General features: G+C 43.5%; 1 protein-coding gene across 4 annotated transcripts in view; it reads right to left on the reverse strand.

The window, feature by feature from the left end:
• LOC149237531 (histone acetyltransferase HAC12-like) overlaps nucleotides 1–21322 on the reverse strand; it is a 66280-nt gene extending 44958 nt beyond the window's left edge. Inside the window, exons 1-2 of one of the 4 annotated variants that reach the window (XM_089372681.1) lie at nucleotides 21168–21282; nucleotides 20979–21067 (exon numbers count right to left, since the gene is read on the reverse strand). The gene's annotated coding sequence lies outside the window, so the exon portion shown is untranslated. Of the gene's footprint in view, nucleotides 1–20978; nucleotides 21068–21147 lie in introns of all 4 variants that reach the window. The other 3 variants (XM_089372679.1, XM_089372680.1, XM_089372678.1) reach the window with 3 other exon arrangements.
• Nucleotides 21323–21676: the final 354 nt, after the last annotated feature.

The raw sequence follows: 21676 nt of genomic DNA on the forward strand, positions 1-21676 counted from the left end.
AGATAGTTTCCAAGTAGTTGGTCGGGCTTAGTATGATAAGTGTGGGCTCGAGCTTATTGGCAACTGCGACTTGGTGAGAGAGGCAGCGATGACCAAGCAGAGGTCTACAGGCAACTACAAAGGAGGCAATGGATTGAGTGGAGGGTTTACACACAAGGAGACTTGCGCAAACCCTAGAGGGTTTACACTGTACATGCAAACTGCAGTGGCAACGGATGCCTGATACATGGTGAAGAAATGGAGAAATGCTCACCACTGAGGGTCAAGCTCAAAAATGAGAAATTTCCGGCTATCGGTCCTCCAATTTCTTTAATTTTTTTATTCAAACTAAACTCTAACTAAAACCTACCATGATTTCACTTAAATTTGTCTTTAAGGTTTGACAAATTTCAAATCTTTCTTGAGGTTTGCCGAATTCCGAAGGTTGAAGTTCAGCAAACCCTGTGACTTAGGTTCTTACTACATGACCATGACCCTCCTTGCCCTCTTATAGAGTTGATAAACCGACAGAAGCCTTGAGTACAAAGGGAAAGGTGAACTTATCAGATTCCATAACAATTCCATACACTAGATAATAAGGCTTAAGAGCTTCATGACAAAGGCCATTCTAAGTATACTCCTATCATCACATTCCATATGAAAACATCCTATTGGCATAGCTTGTCGAACACATGGCATACATCATCTAAACTCCCACATAAATATTTGATTCCAACCCACTTCTAATAGTGCAATCGTGGGCGTCATTCCCTTGTTGCAGAGTTGCCAGGCTAGCACAAGCTTTGAGAATGAAGGGAAAGGTTAAAACGTTTGGTTGCAAGCTCTCCTCCTATTACACTTGGTAACAACGTGTAAGGGCATCGTCATGGCATACGTGCATGGCATATTGTCTAATCAAATCATTCTATGGCCAAATATTTGATTTTGATTTTGGTATTTGGTCAAATACATTGCGTGCATTTGCCAAGCTGCTTGACTTCTGAACAAAAAGCATTCCTCCATCTACTTCTCCTTGCTTCTGTGACATAACAACTGATGCAGGGAGCACATTTCTCCCAACTAGCAATGTAACCTGATATAATACCTTCACAAAAATGCTCTCATCTTGAACTCATTCCCATGTTAACTGTGTTGTCAGTATTGCACAATACAATCCGCAATTCACTACTCATCTCTAACAACCTAAAAATGGTGAAACCTTCCAACAAATGAAATAGACAAACCATGATTGCTCTCACTATAGCATACACCCATATTAAAGATGTCAATGACCCTTCTTCAAATATTCAAAAGTTGCCTCTTTAATTCAAATTTGTTGAGATTGGTTGCTTGGGAGGTACTCCAAACCCTAGGATACAGGGTTGTGGAGGAATTGGCAACACAAAAGGGATTTGTGGGCTAAGAACCCAAGATGTCGGCTTTGCACCCAAGCTTGTGGGTGTGAAACCAAGATGAATATTCATGACCTGGCACTTGGAGATGATAGAGCACCCTTAAAGGAGTAAGGGGTTGCTTAAAGCACTAAGAGAGCCCTTGTCGCTTGAGAGAAATTGATTTTTATGTGTTTTAAGTGGAATTGTCTTAGAATTCAAGTTGGCCTTGACTTGAGGAGACCCTTTGGAAGGGCTAGACGTTAGCCTAGAGAAGCATAAAAATAGAGATGAGGAGCCTCGTTCCACATCCATCACACTCCTTTCTCATGTGAAAGACAAAACCAAGAGGGCAGAGTATCTCTGAATTAGCCGCAACTCTAGGAGGCCAAGCGAAGGAGAGGAAGAAGTTTGTTTTGGTTTGTTTCTCATGACTGTTTGGGTCGAGTTTGAGCAGGGATAAGGCAACGAAGATAAGAGGAGGATAGGTCGAGATTGTGAGGGCAATTCTAGGCAGAAATCAAGTGGAATTTCTCTGTGTATGGACCGAAGTTTTCTGTTGTAATTGCAGGTGGGAGACAACCTTGTTTTGGGAGGCTAAGTAGCCTACTAGGCTCCCTAGACTAGGTCGCATTCATCTCCAACGAAAGGGCAAGAATAGGAGGTTTATGGAGGTGGGAATTGTGTTTTGGTGCAAGTTCCGTGTGCCCTAGATAAGATCGAATACCTCAAGAAGTGCACGCCTAGATCTAAAGTATTTTGAGGGTTAAATGTGGACATCTTCAAGCAGGGAGGGTGCAAGAGTGGAGGTCCTAGTTTGGACAGTTTTGAAGGGAATCTGAAGGACTATTTGGAGGGCAGCAAGAAGGTGTCCTTGTGTGCCCTAAGTGCAAATCTGTGAAGGACTAATAGGTCTGCTAGGAGTGGCAGAAAGTTTGGCTCGAGGGTTTGTTCTTTGAGGAGCTAAAGGGAATCCAAGGGAGCAATTGTATCAACCCTAAGTTAATTGTTGGAGGACTTTTGACAGTGATAGGGGGCAGCCTCCATGCCCTAAGTTTGTCTTCATTGGAGCAGCATAGGAAGGCCATAGTGGGAAGAAGTACAAAGTGTTGCATTCTTGAAGGACTAAGGAGCAACAAGTGGGCAGCTTAGCAATTGTTCACAAACAGAGTTGTGGACAACTCACAAAAGTCCCAAGCGTTGATTCATTGATGGACTAATGATCAACTAGAGGGAAGATTGGAGTTTGTTCAGTGACCTACAGGAGCAGGATCCATTGATAGAGGCATATTTGTGTTGCTGCAGATAGGAAGCAGAAGGACCAACAATTGTGTTCAGGGTACATGGACCAAGTGTAGCTATGAAGGGCACTACATCAGCTAGTAGGTCAGTTGGTACCTTGTTCAAGGTAGATTGGTTGTCAAAGGATTGACACCAAACCCTAGTTTGTATTCTTGTATCAGTGATTGTATGAGGGTCATGATCCCTGGTACGGGAGCCCTAGACAGTTGTATTATAGATTGATGATATAACGAAGTTGGGTTATTGAAAATTTGTAAAAAGTTGTATATTTGTGCACTATTTAATTTGTTGTTGTATTTACTTCGCTATGCAAAGTAGTTTGTTGTGGCATTTGAGTTGGTTGTGTCAGAGATTCTAAGCAATGTTGCGAACATCGGCATCGGGATAAAATCGGGAAGGGTCTAGAAAACCAAAAAATCGTAAAAATCAGGAAAATATCAGTAAAAATCAGCAAACATCGGCAAAATCAAGATACCATCAAAATATCGATAAAAATCGGCAAACATCGGCTAGGCAAAAAAATCATGATTTTGAGATAAAATTGAGTTGTTATCGAGATGTTTGCAACACTGCTTTCTAAGACCCTAACCTAGATTCTCCAGTGTTGTGGAAAAACAACAAAATTGAAAAATTTTGCCACTGCATATATCATGAATATCACCTGGAAAAAAATTTGCAGGTAGCAATCTCAGAATCAGTTCTGTTGAAAACACAAAAGATGCCCTAACATCACAGCTGGATGTAAAGTCAAAGAACCGAATCAATGGTCACAACTACAAGCCCTATGAATTTATTCAATAGCACAAATAGTCATAAATTGATTATCAAATTAGCATTGAAAGAAATCTTCAATGCGAAAATATGCCAATTTGAATTTCTTGAAATTTGCAATTAAGAAGGCATCACAAAGACAATTATCATAAGGAAGGGGATCCACAAAGCACACAGACACCTCTAAGTGATGACATCACAAAGACAAATATCACAAGAAAGAATCATTTCCATTGAAAACACAAAAGATGCCCTAACATCACAGCTGGATGTAAAGTCAAAGAACCTAACCAATGGTCACAACTACAAGCCATATGAATTTATTCAGTAGCACAAATAGTCATAAATTGATTATCATAAAATTAGCACTGAAAAATATTGATTATCAAATTAGCATTGAAAGAAATCTTCAATAAGGAAATATGCCAATTTGAATTTCTTGAAATTTGCAATTAAGAAGGCATCACAAAGACAATTATCACAAGGAAGGGAATCCACAAAGCACACAGACACCTCTAAGCGATGACATCACAAAGACAATTATCACAAGGAAGAGTACCCATAGAGCAAGCAAGTACTTACCTCTAAGTGATGATTGGCATCACAAAAACAATTATCACAAGGAAGATCACCCACAAAGCACACAGCTTACCTCTAAGTGATGATTGGCATCATAAAGACAATTATCATTAGGAAGAGGACCCACAAAGCACACAGACACCTATCCTGTAAGTGATGAATGGCATCACAAAGACAATTATCATAAAAACAACTATTACAAAGAAGAAGACCCACAAAGCACACATGCACCTTATCTCCAAGTGATGATTGGCATCAGGAAGGCAATTATCATCACAAGGAAGAGGACCAACGAAGCACACAGGAACCTTACCTCTAAAGTGATTATTGGCATCACAAAGACAATTCTTTCCAAAAAGAGGACCCACAAAGCACACAGGCACCTTATCTCTAAGTGATGACTGGCATCACAAGACAATTATCATCACAACAAAGATGTGACGTCACCCGACCCCTCAAGTTCTGTTAGAGGAATGGGGTAATCATTTTTTTTGCTCTTATTTAGTCGACGAGTCAATCACTTCACATTTGGATGTATATATATATATATATATAGTCACTACGCCCACCGAGACCACCAGCCTCCGTTTTCCGCATCAATCAAACGCCTTCAACATAGCACCGTTGTGCCTCCCGAGTGGGTCCCACTAGACATGTCACCTAGCTTGCCCTCTCCCGGTGTTTCCCAAACTGTGTGCTTGGTTACCACTAGGCTTACCTGGACAGTGGGCCCCTCTGTCGCCTCCTCATTGACCCAAAATCTCCTGTCAATTGCCGCTGCTACCAGCTCACATCCTTCCAGTTACATTATCTCGTCACCTTCCTTTACAACACCACTTTATTTCTCTGAGATCACAACATCGGGCTGACCTGGCTGTGGTCCTCTTTCCACCAATGAGATCATCGTCGTGTTTACGTGTATGGCCAGCGTGCTCCACCTATGTCATCTTGTTGGGTCCCTCTCAGCGCATTCTAGTGAGCGCCCTTTGCTAACCGTCAGGGCTCTACTACTAATAAGCTTGCATGGATGGTGGGGTCGTATGGCTTCTTCTCCCATTGGTCCGCCATCCCACTCTTACTGCCACGCACGTCACCTCACGTCATCCCGCTTCCTCCAGCCCGAGGCCTCCTTTGCAGCACCGCTTTACACCTTCTGGGAATCATGGCGTCAGGCTGACCTGGCTAACAGGTCCCCTTTTCCACCAATCGAGTGCGCACTCTGCTAGCATGGTATGACTACGTCATCCTACTAGTCTTTTCCTGGCACTTATTATTGACTCCCCACTTTAATCTTCCAAGGTGACATCATCCCACCTTTGTGTTCCCGGCACTTCTTAGCATGCCTTCCTTTCATTTTTTCGAGCTAGACTTTCATCTTACGTGGACTGTGGGCCACCCCTCCAGCCAATGGCAACATTATCAGGCACACGTCATCTTGTCGCGTCATCTCGACTCTCCCTTGCTTGCACCCTTAGAGATATTCCGAGGTAAAACTTCCAGGTTCCACCTTTGGGTCACATTGGAACCCCCATGACCAATTGCGTTAGAGGGGGATCAAGTCGTGCCAAAGGAAAGCCTCCACAACTAGTGTTTTGATCAGTGTTGAGGATAAGGTTCGTCCAAATTTTGTTATAAGATTACAACTCACCCTCCTACGTTGCTTCGAGATTTCCCTTCAACCTCTACCATGGCTCGACCAAGGGATCTCGACCCTGCTTTATGTGATGTATCATATGGGGATCTTTGCAATTGCCCCAACACAAGTTTCACGTTTGTACTGATTTCATTAAGCCGGTCGTTTCGACCGTGGCTCTGTTTCAGAGGTCCGACAAACCTCCAGATCAACACCAAGGCTTCTTGCCCACATCGATGGCTCATTAAAGTGTCCTATGGTGCTACCCCTCTTGAGCTTGGGCGAAAGACTCTCCAACGAGTTCATGGCCCATTTGCATTCCCCGTTATCGGACAAGGAATTTCAAGCATGCTCTTGTGGCCCGCCCTTACTGTGGGCTTGGTGTGGACTCCTAAAAGGTCTCCACCTCGCCTACCACACGCTAACAGTGTCGGAATCCATGTCAAGCCTGTAAGCAACTTCATGACGCTATGCAAAAACTTTAGGGGCCGAACTAGCTACACCCTGGTGCTAGCGGAAGACATCCAGAGTGTTGATAATGCATGGTTGGCGAAGCCTGTCTGCTTTGGTTTCGACTATCCCTACACTTAAGGGAAATATCCCTCCCAATGTTAGCATAACGCCTTTTGCATAGGCTCTAGGGCTTATAGCCCAGCGAAGGAATTTCCATGAATAGGTACAGACCATGCCAAGCGGGCGATCTCTTATGTAATTGTTTCATAGTAACAAAGGGTCTCTGAGCCCACTGTTTTCAAGTTTCATTCCAAGTTTTTATGGATATTGCTACGGCCTGTAGCATGACATGATGTCTCTATGTTATTTGTTTAAGTGTTGTTTTTCAACACAGTTAAGCATTTCATTCATAATAGAGTTTAGTTCAATGATATAGCATAGCCCTTGTTACCATGTAGTTCATTACACAGTTTGTGCATTAGATGTTCTGTGATCAACACCAGCAAGCCATTCACGCAACGTTTTGTTTCTAATTCAGAAGCTCACACTTGCTTAGTTTATTTATCAGTGTCATTCGTTTCAGAGAAAAAACACACAAATAGGTATATTTAACATATCCATCATTGTCATATTCCCACATAGGTGTAACCACATGTTCAAGCGTTAAGAGCATAAATACAGTCCCAAAATCCAGAACTATTACAATTAGAAAAGCATCATGATTTATCAACAGATAAACAAGCATAAGCGGGTACTCATCTTTGAATTTGCAGGGCAACTGAGTCTAGGACAAGGACTCTCCACTCAACCGTAGACAGTTGCAGCCACTCTTACTTGCAGTTGTCACCCCTAAGCCAGATTCCAAAGTCTGAGGGGGATGCTTGCTTAAGGGAATAGATCACCAGTTCTCGGCTAAAATAGGGACTCCAAAGGACCTCCTTCCTCAATCCCACTAGCCGACAGCTACTTCCTTTGTTAACACAGGGAGTCCACAAGTACTCTACCTCACCCCAAGTGCACACAAATAGTGATTCACCCCCTTCCAGGGAGTCTAAAATCCACTGTAATAGTAATGTAATAACCAAGGGTCTTCAAAACGGCAAGTAGGCTGGAGAGCGCTGAGAGGGATCGCTGGTTCGAAGAGCAAACCCTAACGGCGCCGTCGGCTCTGTACAGCAGGCGCACCAAGCAGGCAAACGCAGTGCTGCAGCGTGACAGAGCTGCAGAATCTTAGACGGGACAATGGAAAAGCCCCAGGGGGGGCGACAGAGCCCTCCCCCACACATCGCCCATCTGAATCGACAGTCATCTTTGGCTCAGTGAGTCAAGAAATATTGAACAGAGGAAAACAGCAGTACACGGAGAATAATGAGAAGGATCACCAGACAAATGAGAGCAGTCACGAACCAGGAGGAAACGATATGCCGGATCAAAGACAAAAAGTCTTCTCTTCCACATGTCGACCTGTCGCCAAGGAAAAGCCGAGAATAGAGCTGCCAGGAGAAATAATAGATGAAAGAATCGAGTACATGACTGAGCATGCCCTCATAGGGAAATTCATTGGCTTCTGGCCAACCGAAAGGGCTTTATATGGATGGATAGCGGCAAAATGGAAACCCAAAGGGGACGTCACACTTCAACTGGGGCCAAAGGGTTTCTTCACTGCTATCTTTGTATGCCTAGAGGACAGATATCGAATCTTAGAAGGAGGACCTTACTTCTTCAATGCTGCAGGACTCTATCTCAGAGATTGGATCCCTAGATTCAACCCAGACAAAGAAGATTTGAATCGCGCCCCGGTCTGGATCAGACTTTATTCCCTGCCGGATGAATACTGGGACGAAAGAATCTTCAAAAGCATTGGAGACAGAGTGGGAGAATACATCAAAACAGCTGAAGAAACTAAAATGCGTAAGTACATTTCCTACGCACGAATTTGTGTTTTTATTCGATTGAATGAAGCTCTACCAGATTCAATCACACTCTCTCATAGAGATGAAGAATGGTCCCAGCCGCTGGATTACGAGCATGTCCCATTCAGATGCAGAAGGTGCCATGCTTTAGGACATCTCTTCAGGGACTGTCCTCTCAATATCAGCGACTCCACCCATGCTCCCCCTGAAAACCAATCTCAGGATGGTTTCACTAAAGTCACCCACAGAAAACGCATGCACAAGAAGCCTCAGAATGGTCCTAAACCTAAGCCCAACCAGCCCTTCAATGCAGCTTCCAAGAATAGCTTTGACATCCTCACCCAGACCTCTGAGGACCAACCCCTCACCTCGGATCCCTTCCCCTCGCGCCCATCTTCTTCATCCCATCCTCCTCCCCCCGATCCGCCTACCAAATCATCCACCCCCACCGCTCCCTCATCTGTCCTCATCGCTAACCCTGAGCAGCCTGACAAGAATATGGAGGTAGATGGAAAGGAGGACGTATACCAAGACTCAGAACTTCACAGGGATGAGGATGAATCAGTGCAGCAAATGGATGAGGGAACGGAAGGCATGGATCTCAACGGATTAGATATTCAGGAGCTAGAAACAGCATGCAGGAAAAGGGCCTACGAATCTATCTCAGAGCTACAACTCGACAAGCTCGAAATGGTGATCTCCAAAGCCTTCCAGCAACACCAACTGGGGATACAACCAGGCAGCCATTGGGACAGCCACCTAAAGCCAAAAGACTTCAAGAAAAGAGGACGGAAGACATATCTTCAGCGAACCATCGAAGTTGGAAAGATCCTAGTTGATTCAGGCAGATATGCAAAGCTAACGAAGTACTACAGCCCCTCCACAAGTAGTTGATCGATGAAGCTCACATCATGGAATCTAAGAGGGCTCAACAGCCCCGGAAAATTACGGATGCTGAAGAATATGATAAAAATGGAAAAGCCTCAGATGTGCTTTCTCCAGGAAACAAAGTGCAACAGCACCACCCTAGAAGAGATACTCTCCAAGGCTTGGCCAGGATGTAGATCGGTTTCTGTTGACGCTATAGGGGCCTCAGGGGGGCTAGCTATAGTCTGGAATTCCCAAGCGGTTGCACTAAAAGACTTTCACGCCTCTCACCATTTCATTCAAGCTGCCTTCCACATCCTGGGCACCAATATTCATGGCAACTTAACCAACGTCTACTCTCCGCAAGACACAGGTAGCAAAATCAGGCTTCTCGACACAATCGAAGCCCTCAGCCACAACAGAAGCCATCCATTATGGATAATGGCAGGGGATTTTAATATGATTACTAAAAGTGAGGAAAAGCTGGGAGGAAGACACAGATTGGAGCCGGATGCAGCACACTTCAAAGAATTCATCCAAGCAACTTCCCTCATTGACATGCCATTTTGCAATGGAACCTTCACCTGGAGCAACCGCAGAGCTGGTAACTCCCGTATCGCCTCCAAACTGGACCGATTTCTTATTTCTGACAACTCAGTGCATCTTGGCGGCGACTTCTCAGCGGAAATTCTCGCCCACTCGGGGTCAGATCATTGGCCCATAGCTCTGCAATGGAGAAGACCCGGAGATCAGACAAAAAGGCCATTTCGATTCGAAAGCTTCTGGCTAACTCATCCTGCATTCAAGGACTTCGTCAAAACAACCTGGACCTCATTCGTTCCACCGGAAGGCGCTAAGATGTATCAATTTCAACAGAAATTGCGATTCCTCAAAACTCAACTCAAAAGATGGAATCGGGAAGTCTTTGGAAATATTTTCACAGCGCAGCAAGAGCTACAACAAGAACTAAAAAACCTCCAACAAAAAATAATAACAGAGGGACATTCGGAGACCACCCTGGAGCAAGAACGACTCATCAACAGTCAAATGGAAACAAGGAGGAAACAAGAGGAAATTTACTGGAAACAAAAATCCAGGGTAAGGTGGCTGAAAGAAGGGGAGCGCAACACAAAGTTTTTTCACAGAACCACGGTGCAAAGAAGAACACACAACTCCATCCCCTTCATTCAAAAACCGACAGGGGAAAAAGTAGAATCGCATGAAGAAATTGAAGAAGCACTCCTGAATCATTTCCAGCTTGTCCACAAGGAGCCAGCAAATGATAGGCAGCCGGCAATTGAAAAAATAATCAGCAATGTGCCTAAACTCATAACGGAGGATCACAACCAACTTCTCATGAGTCCCATTCTTCCCCAGGAGGTTGACGAAGCAGTGAAGCAGCTCAAAGAAGGAAAAGCCCCAGGCCCGGACGGATTTACCTCCACTTTCTTCCATGCTTTCTGGGACCTGATCAAACAAGAGGTTTGGCAAATAGTCGAGGAATCTAGAACTACAAAATGGCTCCTCCCATCCCTCAACTCCACTTTCATTGCACTCATCCCCAAAGAGGAGAACTCCATCACACCTGACAAGTTCAGACCCATTGCCCTATGCAATGTTATTTACAAGGTCATCACCAAAGTCATTGCCAACAGATTGAAGCCCCTGCTTCCCATGCTAATCTCGCCGGAACAGTCCGGGTATGTGGAAGGGCGTCAAATAATGGATGGTATCCTCCTCACGCATGAGATCATCCATTCCCTCAAGCACTCAAAACAAGCAGGTATGATTCTCAAACTGGATCTTTCAAAAGCCTTTGACAAGCTTAGTTGGTCTTACATTCAGCAGATGTTAAAAGCCTTTGGATTTGACTCTTTATGGATCCGTTGGATCATGAATCTCATAACCTCCTCGCAATTCTCCATCCTGATCAATGGTATCCCTTCCCGCCCCTTCAGGCCCTCTCGCGGCATAAGGCAAGGGGATCCCTTATCCCCCTTCCTCTTTGTGCTGATGGCGGAGGGTCTTGGCAGACACATAAAGAATGCGCTCCAGACGCACAAGCTCAAGGGCATCTCGATCCATCAAACCCCTGCCTCCTCTCATCAACAATTTGTTGATGACACTATGCTCTATGGCTATCCCTCTGCCCAGGAAGCAGCCCAATTCAAATCCCTCCTTAACGATTTTGCTGAGGCTTCAGGCACCCATGTCAATGTTTCCAAATCACAGATTTTTTTCTTTCACACCCCGCCTCAAGTCAAATCTGCCATAACTCGCATTCTGGGCATCTCTGCAGCAACGCTCCCCTCCAAATATCTTGGCGCTCCCCTCACCGCCACTGCCTTAAAACAGCCAGCTTGGAACATCCTTCTTGAAAAGCTTGACGCCCGCCTCAATCACTGGACCTTCAGATCTCTCAACCTAGCCAGCAGGGCAGTGCTTATTAAATCCGTCCTTCAATCTATGCCGCTTTATCTCTTTTCAGTGCTTGCAGCTCCTAAGTGGGTCATCAAAAGAATCAGAAACCTACAGCGCGCATTTCTCTGGGGCAGCTCAGCCACAAACCGCAAATGGGCTCTGGTCAAATGGTCCACTGCTTGCCAGCCCAAAGGCAATGGTGGCATTGGCCTTCGAGATCCAGAACTAAGCAATGCTATCATGAATGCTAAAATCTGGTGGCAATGGATGACGAACCAGGAAAAGCCTTGGGTCAAAATCTGGACGGCCAAGTATGCCAATCACAGGCCTCCAGAAGAACTAATCAGGTTCACGCCCACGGAGAAAGGATCCTCGATTTGGAATGCTGCCAAGCAGCACTATCAATTAATCCAACAGCATAGCTTCTGGGAAATCAGGAATGGGAAATTCGCAAGATTTTGGTCTGATGCATGGAATCAAATGCCCAGACTAACTAGCACTCTCACGCCAACTCTAATTCCAACAAGACAGGAGCAGCTTAGGGAAAACATTCATCTCTTCTGGACACAGGAAGGGGAGCAGGGATACAGGACTTGGAAACAAGGTAATCAAATTCTCACTCACGCTAGCAGCAGAGAAGTTGAGAACCTTGAGGAAATATTAAGGAAAAGAAGAATTCGTTATCATGAGGGCCTAGACATTCTCAGATGGGGATATAAACCCAAAGGAACCTATACCGCAGCAGAAGCCTACAAGCTGATCAGTAACCCTCCACCTACTACTGATCCTCTATGGAACAATCTATGGGATATAGGAGCCTGGCCCAAAATCTCCCACTTCCTCTGGCTAGTAGGGCACCGGAAAATTCTCACCTGGGACAAACTCAGAAGAAGAGGCTTCCAAGGCCCTTCCCTATGTCATAACTGCTTTCAACATGAAGAAAACCTCCAGCATCTTCTAGCTTCCTGCCCTCTAGCCAACAAGATATGGGAAAAAATAAGTTTCAGATGTCAAAAAAGATGCATTGCAGATGACGACCTCATCAACACTCTCAGGCTGTGGCCAAAAAATCCCTACAACTGTGAGCTCCTCAACCACTTATGGAGAATTATCCCAGGCATAGCTCTCTGGAACATCTGGAAGGAGAGGAATAAGCGCATCTTCAAAAATGCAAGTTCCCGCTTTGAGGACATCTGGCACAAAATTCAGGCAAATCTCCAGGAAACCATAATGCTCAGAAACTGGTCGAAGGAAGACTACCCCTCTGCTGACAATGAACGAAACATCCTCAACAATTGGCAGTTACAATTGCCTCTTATAGACAACAGGCAGCAATCTCCCAGAGGCACCAGTGCAGAGGATAGCTGCTGGACCCCCCCCCCCAACAACTCCTTCAAACTCAACTTTGATGGCGCGTCCAAAGGAAATCCGGGGGAGGCAGGATTTGGAGGAATCCTAAGAAACCACACAGGCGCAACCTTGCAAATCTACTTTGGAAACATGGGGTGGGATACCAACAACTCGGCCGAGCTAGAGGGCTTATGGCAAGGTCTCCTATTAGCGGACCAGCTCAATCTCCAGCCCCTGATAGTTGAAGGGGATTCCCAACTGCTCATCAACATCGCTACTCACCTACAGAATGGATCCCAAGCTAGAAAAATCGCCCCAAGCTGGAGACTAGAAGCCAGGCTACAGAACATGGAGCAATTTCTCAGAAACAACAAGGCCATCTCTTTCACTCACATACGGAGAGAAGGTAATAAGAGTGCTGATTTATTAGCCAATGTTGGGGTTGAAAACAACCAGATCCTCTGCTCAGGATCTTTGGCCATCATTCAAAACCAACAACAAGTAAAGGATCTCATCAGCCTCATCCAGAAAGATGCAAGCCACCCGGATGCGGGTGATAAGACGGCACCCACGGTGAGGCCACATGGCCAGCACGAGCTGCCACGAGCCAACCCGTGGAGGGACGAGGCGCCTCAGGCCGCTGGCATAAGTAAGGGAGCCTCTGCTCCGAGAATTGAATGAGCATTTATGTTGGCAGGAAGGGAGAGCGCAGCGCATTCATGGCGCTCAGACTCCAAGAGAGGGAAGCAGATGTTAAAGCTGGAGCAAGGATGCTGCAGCAACATTCCTGGCAAGTTCAGTTTCACCTGCAATCGAGCAGGAACATTCTCTGCTCGCGGAAAACTCTGGAGATCAGGAATTCGATTTGTGAGGAGGACATTCTGGGCAGTTTCGCTGTTTGTATGGCACGAACGCGAGAAAGGCAGCCATGTCGCAGAGGGCCTGGTCGTGGGGCTCCTTCTCGCCCTCCTGCAGTGGCAGAAGAGCATCACCACTGTTGTTGCTCCTACTGTTTTCGAAGGTTTGGAATTCCCCAGCTGCAAGTTTCCCAGTACATGGACACCTCCATCCCGAATGAGGAACCACCAAGGCAGCCTATGCTTCCAGCGTTCGGCACAGCAGTCTTCAAGCTGGGCAATCTTAGTGCCCATGTTTCAATCCTTTTTGTTCGAGACGCAGAGGAGGACCTCAAGGGAGCACGTAACAGCGAATTACCCTCTGCGAATCCGCTGGACAGAGCCGAAGATCAAGCAGCTGCTGCAAAAGGGAAGGCGCCCATCCAGGTGGCTTCAGCGTCCAAAGCGGGGGCGTCTTCATCCAACGCGGAAGCGAACGAGGTCCAGGAAGATCCCCTCGAAGGCTTTGGGTACCCGATCGTGGAGATGGACCCGGGAGATTTGGAGCCAGAGGAATAGCACCATCATCCTCCCTCCTCTCAGGTCCTGTTTTGCTGTCTCATGTCATAGTCTTTTGGTCATGTTTTGCAGTCCTCTGTCTCGGTCGCACATTATGAACGGGTCTGGTTATCTTAGTTTAGGTCCTGCTCTGTTTTCAATTACGTCCCTCAGTTTACTATGGAATTCTGCGAATCTACAGAGTCGCCCCTGCGTGGGTAGAGTTCTTGAGTCTCCGCCCCTGCGTGGGCATTGTTAAAGTTAAAACAGTGTCCTTCTGTCAAGTTTTTGGGGCATCTAGTGCTCAATGCAAGCAACTGTCAGCTGCCACACCACAGTGCCATCGATGGCCTTGGAAAACTTGTCTCAATGCATGTAATTTCTCTCTGTATATAATATAATTTCCTAGAGTAGTCTTACTGAGAAAAAAAAAAAAAAAACCAAGGGTCTTCAGTCAAGTTTTCCTTTGATGTTCTCCAGGATTAGCCTCTTCCCAAGTTGTTATAGGGCTCCAGAGTCTGTTATCTCAACCCACAACCTCCAAGGACCAAAGTTGTTACAAGGCTCCAGGGATCCTATCTCAACCCACAGCCTCTAGGGACCCAAAGTTGTTACACGACTCAAGAGACTAGCAACAAAACCCAAATCCTCCAGGAAACCAAAGAACCAATCCCCTTCTCTTCTATTTTGCGCGACCTGTTTATTACACTCTTTGGACCCTCGAATGGGTGCCTTCTTTGTCTGCCTCCAGCATGAATTCGAATCCCCCCTGTTGCTTTCTTTTTCCTTGTTTTTGCAAGGATCCTTCCTCCTCGTTCTTACTGCCTTAGCTTATTTTCTCAGCCAACATTTACTGCCTCGTCCTCTCTTGCTTGCACTATGCAGTCCCCTTCATAAATCTCTTGCCCTCTTTTCTTGTTGTTGTTTTTTCAAGCAACATGGCATGTGTACTTTTATTTGTAGCTCCTTCAATTTCAAGAGCTAGTTCATTAAATTCGTGCACCAACCAGCTTTTAATGGTTGTCCAAGCAATTCAAGTTTCCTACACAAGAAACCACAACATCCCAAGCAAGCAATCCTCCTCCCTAGGTCTGGAATACATGCCCCTTTGACTCAGTCCCCTTTTTCTTTGATTTCACATATCTGTAAAATATTTACAATATATTTTATGAGAGCACCATGGGTGGGGCTCTCATAGAAGAGGGCCCAAAAAGCACACATCCACCTTACCTCTAAGTGATGATTGGCATCACAAATACAATCCATAAGGAAGAGGACCCCAAAGCACACAGGGACCTCTAAGGACGATTGTAACACAGGCAACTCTAAGTGATGATTGTAACAAAGTGAGGGAGGATGTCGTCACGTGAACATAGGGATGGAGGTGGACAAACTTACACCTCAAAGCCAAATTCATGACTAGCAAACTTTTTGTGTAGCACTTCATAAATCACCTTTGTGCGACTATTAAGTTCACACTCACAGAAAACATAACAAAAGAGAAAACAAGAACACAAGAATCCATCACCTCTGTGGTAAACACTAGTATGCGATAGTGGAAAACTTAGACATCAATGACTTGGAACAAAAGTATATATGCTCTAGTATAACTGATAACAAAGTGTTGCAACTCTATGTTATTAAAAGTTAGGGGGTCACTATTTTGAAGGAATAGAGAAGCTAGGTAAAACAATTTGGCAGGTTTGAGGGAAGTGCTAGGTAAGCAAACCCTAGGATTTGCTCATCGATTGTTTTAGGGAAAGCAGAGTTCGCCTTCCATCCATCTTCCGAGACACTTTCCTTTGACCTTCACGAACCAATAACTTATTTTCTGGGGTTTAGGCACGTGTAGCACCTTAATAATATTAGGTGTTTAATTGACAAGTCTAGCTACTATTTCTCTTACCCCGCCTATTGTTTCCTTCCCTGTCTCAAAATGGAAGCAAATTGAGAAATCCAAAAACGCTTGATCATGAGCAAGTTTACAATAAAAAGTTCAGTTTCTTATGAGATAATGCTGAGTGAAAGAGGAGCAACTTCTGTCGAAGCAATTGCTATGGTGCGTCTCATAAGGTATCTTCAGAGAATTGAGCAAATGGGAGAAGGTAGATGGCCTGAAGTTATCTTCAATAAAGGAATAAGTGAAAGAAAGAAATCATGGATGAGACAAAACAACATATGGATGCAAAAATGGAATATTTACATCAATGCATATCCCACAAATAGTAAGGATTTAAAGAGCTATGTTATGGAGAAGTTTCGTAAGCATATATGGGGAAAAGAGTTGTAGAAAGAAGAAGTATTATGTTCAAGAATTCAAACCCATGTGTGATCTCCAACAAAAAGAGTACATTGGAGCTAGCATTCCATGGAGAGCAAAGATTCTTATTGCTCAATTAAGAACTAACTCACATTAATTACGATGCGAAACAGGTCGGAGGAAAAGACCTAAAGAAGCTTGGGAAGAGCAGGTGTGTACTTTTTTCACTTCTGGGGCAGTGGAATCAGAAAAACATTTCATTTTGGAATGTGATGCTTTCAGAGACATTAGAGACAGTTAAAGCAGTATGTTAACATCAGTTCCTTGGCATTGTCTTTTAAGTGAGGGGAATATTAGAAAGTTGGGTCAGCTCATCATTAATTTGAGTAATAAGAGGATTGAATTGCAAAAGGCAAAAACCAGGGAAGCTAGTGGTCCCATAGACTATAACTAGTCTAGTGGACATTAAAATTTTCATTCATTCATATTTGAGTAGGTACAATAACGTTACCCACAACTGGCCAGTTAATAGTTTTGAAATTATTTCATTATTTTCCATTAGCTCCCCCGCTCTCAAAAGATTATGATTAGCGCGAAAGAGATGGATTGGGAATGCCTGCCACCATGAGATGCCCTAACCAAAAACTGGTGCTCACCTGCCCCTCTGCATTACACCCCCCAATCTGAGTATATTATGCACATAGTATTTATTAGATATGTACTAATGCAAGGTTCAGATGAGATGGAAACCGTAACCAAAAACGGATCTCCTGGTCAGGTTTCCGTTAAATATAGAGCAGATAAATAAATATTCTTTCTGAGAACCACGTGTTGCAACTCATTTTCCAACGGATCAATTTCAGTGGATCGTACAATATAATCTTCACTTCCATACCAAATTAGCAGTAGCGAAATCAAATTCAAACGATCACTTCCACTCAAAACAAACAACCCTAGAGCCCAAAATTGATACTCCAATAAAAATTTTCAGACCTTACCTTCTAGCAAAAGATCAATCTCATACCGTCTATCTAGTAAGGTACTGATTCTAACATGGGAAAACCAGGGCATCTACAACTTGCATTCTAAGTGGGCGTTCTCAAAAACAGGTGCTGTGCTTGTCAATCCAGTAAGCTCCTGATCAACCTTCCAATACAGAAATAGGGAATATGTACGGTTTGCACAACAAAACAGAGCACGTCCGGCCACGGGCAACCTAAGCATCTATCATTTATACAAACACTGAATGTACCCTAATCAGTGGTCACCATTTCAAATCCTACGAGCTAATTTTACTTGCACCACAACAGGGCAAAACAGCGAACTAGCGTTGGAGATTGGGGACTGAAAACGCATACCCAAGACAACATCCGATCTAAGAAAAAAAAAATGCGCGGAGAACAATGGGGAAGAATTCGAACAAATAATAATAATGACAAAACATAAGGTATTAAAGTGCCACTGAAATACCCACAATTGCTCCCATCAAATGAAAGTACACCCAGAAGAATTTAAAAGTCCCGACAATTTGTAAAAATTCGAAGTACTCCTGCAGCCGATCAGAAACCCTTATGGCCTACACGAGGCACAGACTCCTATGAACAGGTATCCCCACGCACATACAAAACCCCCAATTCTATGCCCATGAATGCATGAAGTTAAAATATATGATTTGATTAAATTAAAGTGAAAGGCGAAAGCAAGGGTGGCATGACGAGGTGGAAAGTTCGAACCGCTGGGCCCCGCCTGTGGTAAACCGCCCAACGAAAAGCAGGCAATTTGGCGAAAAGGACCGCGCAGCTGGTAGCCAACACTGCGACTTAGGTTCTTACTACATGACCTTGAACCTCCTTGCCCTCTTATGAAGCTGATAAACCGACAGAAGCCTTGAGTACAAAGGCAAAGGTGAGGCAAAGGTGAACTTATCAGATTCCATAACAGTTCCATACTCATGACACAGGCCATTCTATGTATACTCCTATCATCACATTCCAAATGAACCATCTTGTTGGCATTTTTTGTCAAACACTTGGCATACATCATCTAAACTCCCACATAAATATTGATTCCAACCCACTTCTAATAGCGCAATCGTGGATGTCATTCCTTTGCTGCATAGCTGCAAGGCTAGCACAAGCTTTCAGAACAAAGCGAAAGGTTAAAACTTTTGGTTGCAAGCTCTCCTCCTATTACATTTTATTACATTTGTTAACAGCGTGTCAGGGCATCATCATAGCAGACGTGCATGGCATATCGTCTGATCAAGGCATTCCTTGGCCAAGTATTTGATTTTGATTTTGGTATTTTGTCAAAGACATTGCGTGCATCTGCCAAGCTGCTGGACTTCTGAACAAAAAGCATTCTTCCATCTACTTCTTACTTCTGTGACATAACAACTGATGCAGGGAGCACATTTCTCCCAACCAGTAATGTAATCTGATATAATACCTTGACAAAAATGCTCTCATCTTGAACTCATTCCCATGTTAACTGTGTTGTCAACATCGCACAATACACTTCCCAATTCACTACTCATCTCTAACAACCTGAATCTGGTGAAGCCTTACAACAAATGAAATAGACAAACCATGATTGCTCTCACTATAGCGTACACCCATATTAAAGATGTCAATGACCATTCTTCAAATATTCAAAAGTTGCCTCTTTAATTCAAATTGTCAAATTTTGCCACTGCATGTGCCATGAACTTCAAAATAAAGCTGCGCATTAATCATTAATATCGCCTGGAAAAAAATTAGCAGGTAGCTAAGACACAAAATCTCAGAATCATTTCCGTTGAAAACACAAAAGATGCCCTGACACAACAGCTGGATGAAAAGTCAAAGAACCTAACCAATGGTCACAACTACAAGCCATATGAATTTATTCAATAGCACAGATAGTCAAAAACTGATTATCAAATTATCAAATTAGCATTGAAAGAAACCTTCATTAAGGAAGTATGCCAATTTGAATTTGGAATTAAGAAGGCATCACAGACAATTATCATAATCCACAAAGCACACAGGCACCTCTAAGTGATGATTGACATCACAAAGATAATTATCATAAAAACAATTATCATCACAAGGAAGAGTACACACAAAGCACACAGAACCCACAAAGACAATTATCATCAGGAAAAGGACCCACAAAGCACAGACACCTCTAAGTGATGTGATGTTATAACAGAGCACACAGACACCTTTGCTCTAAGTGATGATTGGCATCACAAAGATAATTATCATCAGTGACGATCAGCATCAAAAGACAATTATCATCACAAGGAAGAATACCCACAAAGCACACAGGCACCTTGCCTCTAAATGATGATGGGCATCACAAAGACACTTGTTCCTAAAAAGAGGACCCACAAAGCACCCAGGCACCTATCTAAGTGATGATTGTCATCACAAAGACAATTATCATCGCAAGGAAGAGGACCCACAAAGCACACAGGCACCTTATCTCTAAGTGATGATTGGCATGACCAAGACAATTATCATCACAAAGAAGAGGACCCACAAAGCACACAGGCACCCTACCTCTAACTGATGATTCGCATCACAAAGACAATTCGTAAGAAAGAGGACCCCAAAGCACATGAGCACCTCTGAGGATGATTGTAACACAGGCACCTCTCAGTGATGACAGTAACAGAGTGAGGGAGGATGTTGTCACGTGAACCCAGGCACCTCTAAGTGATGATTGTAACAGAGTGACGGAGGATGCTGTCACGTGAACCCGGGGACTTACACCCCAAAGCCAAATTCATGATTGGCAAACTTTTTGTGTGTAGCACTGCATAAATCACCCTTGTGTGACTATTAGGTTCACACTCACAGAAAGAAAACAAAAGAGAAAGCGGAAACGCAAGAATCCATCACCTCTGCGATAAACACTAGCATGCAATAGTGGAAAACTTAGACATCTATGACCTGGAACAAAAGTATATATGCTCGGTATAAGTGAGAACAAAGCGTTGCAACTCTATGTTACTAGAAATGGGAACCAAAAACTAGTGCTTACCTGCCCCTCTGCATTACACTCCCCAATCTGAGTATATTATGCACATAGTATCGATTAGGTATGTACTAATGTAAGGTTCAGATGAGATGGAAACCGTAACGAGAAATGAATCTCCTGGTAAGGTTTTCGTTAAATACAGAGAAGATACATGATTATTATTTCTGAGAAGCACGTGTTGCAACCCTTTATCCAACGGATCAATTTCAGTTGAGCGTACGATATAATCTTCACTTCCATACCAAATTAGCAGTTGCGATAACAAATTTAAACGATCACTTCCACTCAAAACAAACAACCCTAGAGCCCAAAATTGATACACTCCAATAAAGCTTTTCAGACCTTACCTTCTAGCAAAAGCTCAATCTCATAGCATGAATCTAGTGAGGTACTGATTCTAACCTGGGCATCTACAACTTGCATTCTAAGTGGGCGTTTTCGAAAACAGTTGCTGTGCTGGTCAATCCAGTAAGCTCCTGATCAACCTTCTAATGCAGAAATAGGGAATATGTATAGTTTGCATAACAAAAAAGAGCACGTCCACCTGAGCATCTATCATTTATACAAACAGTGATCACCATTTCAAATCCTACGAGCTAATTTTACTTGAATTACAACAGGGCAAAACACTGAGCTTACTGGTGATAATTACACGTTGGAGATTGGAGACTGAAAATGCATGCCCAACCCAACATCCGATCTAAGGGGAAAAATTTACGCAGTGCAGACTGAAAATATTCCAATTTGAAAAAGTAAAAGTGAAATGTTTTGCGACAAAATATAGGGAATTAAAGGGCCATAAAAATACCGACAATTGCTCCAATACACCTCTGGTACGCACAAAAATGAAGCAATCCTGCGGCCGATCAGAAACCCTTATGCCTACGCAGCTTAGAGAAAAAAGAAGTACGGTGTGAGGATTTAATATCACTTGTGATTTCTAATAAAAAAGTATATTGGAGTTAGTATTTATAAAGACTTTTATAATTCAATTAAGAATTAGTTAGCATCAATTTCTCGTGAAATGTTGAAAAAAAAAATTAAAGAAGTCTGGGAAGAAAAAGTTTATCTTTTTACAATTGTGAGACAGCTGAATAAAACAAATATTTCATTTTGAAATATAATGCTTTTAACAATTTATTAATACTAGTTATTGGCATTATTGGAAACTGTTAAAATTTGAACAAACTCATCATACAAAAAAACAAAACTAAATTGCAAAAATCCAGAAACAAAAGACTAAGTTCCCATGTACTATAATTTTAGTTAGTGAACCTTAAAATATTATTCATTGATTATAGGAATCCACGATTGAAGCGTCCCACACACATGAAATC

The sequence above is a fragment of the Pinus tabuliformis genome, chromosome 8 (genome assembly GCF_031772625.1).
Source record: "Pinus tabuliformis cultivar Carrire ecotype Pingquan chromosome 8, CPIR1, whole genome shotgun sequence".
In the NCBI taxonomy this organism is placed as follows: domain Eukaryota; kingdom Viridiplantae; phylum Streptophyta; class Pinopsida; order Pinales; family Pinaceae; genus Pinus; species Pinus tabuliformis.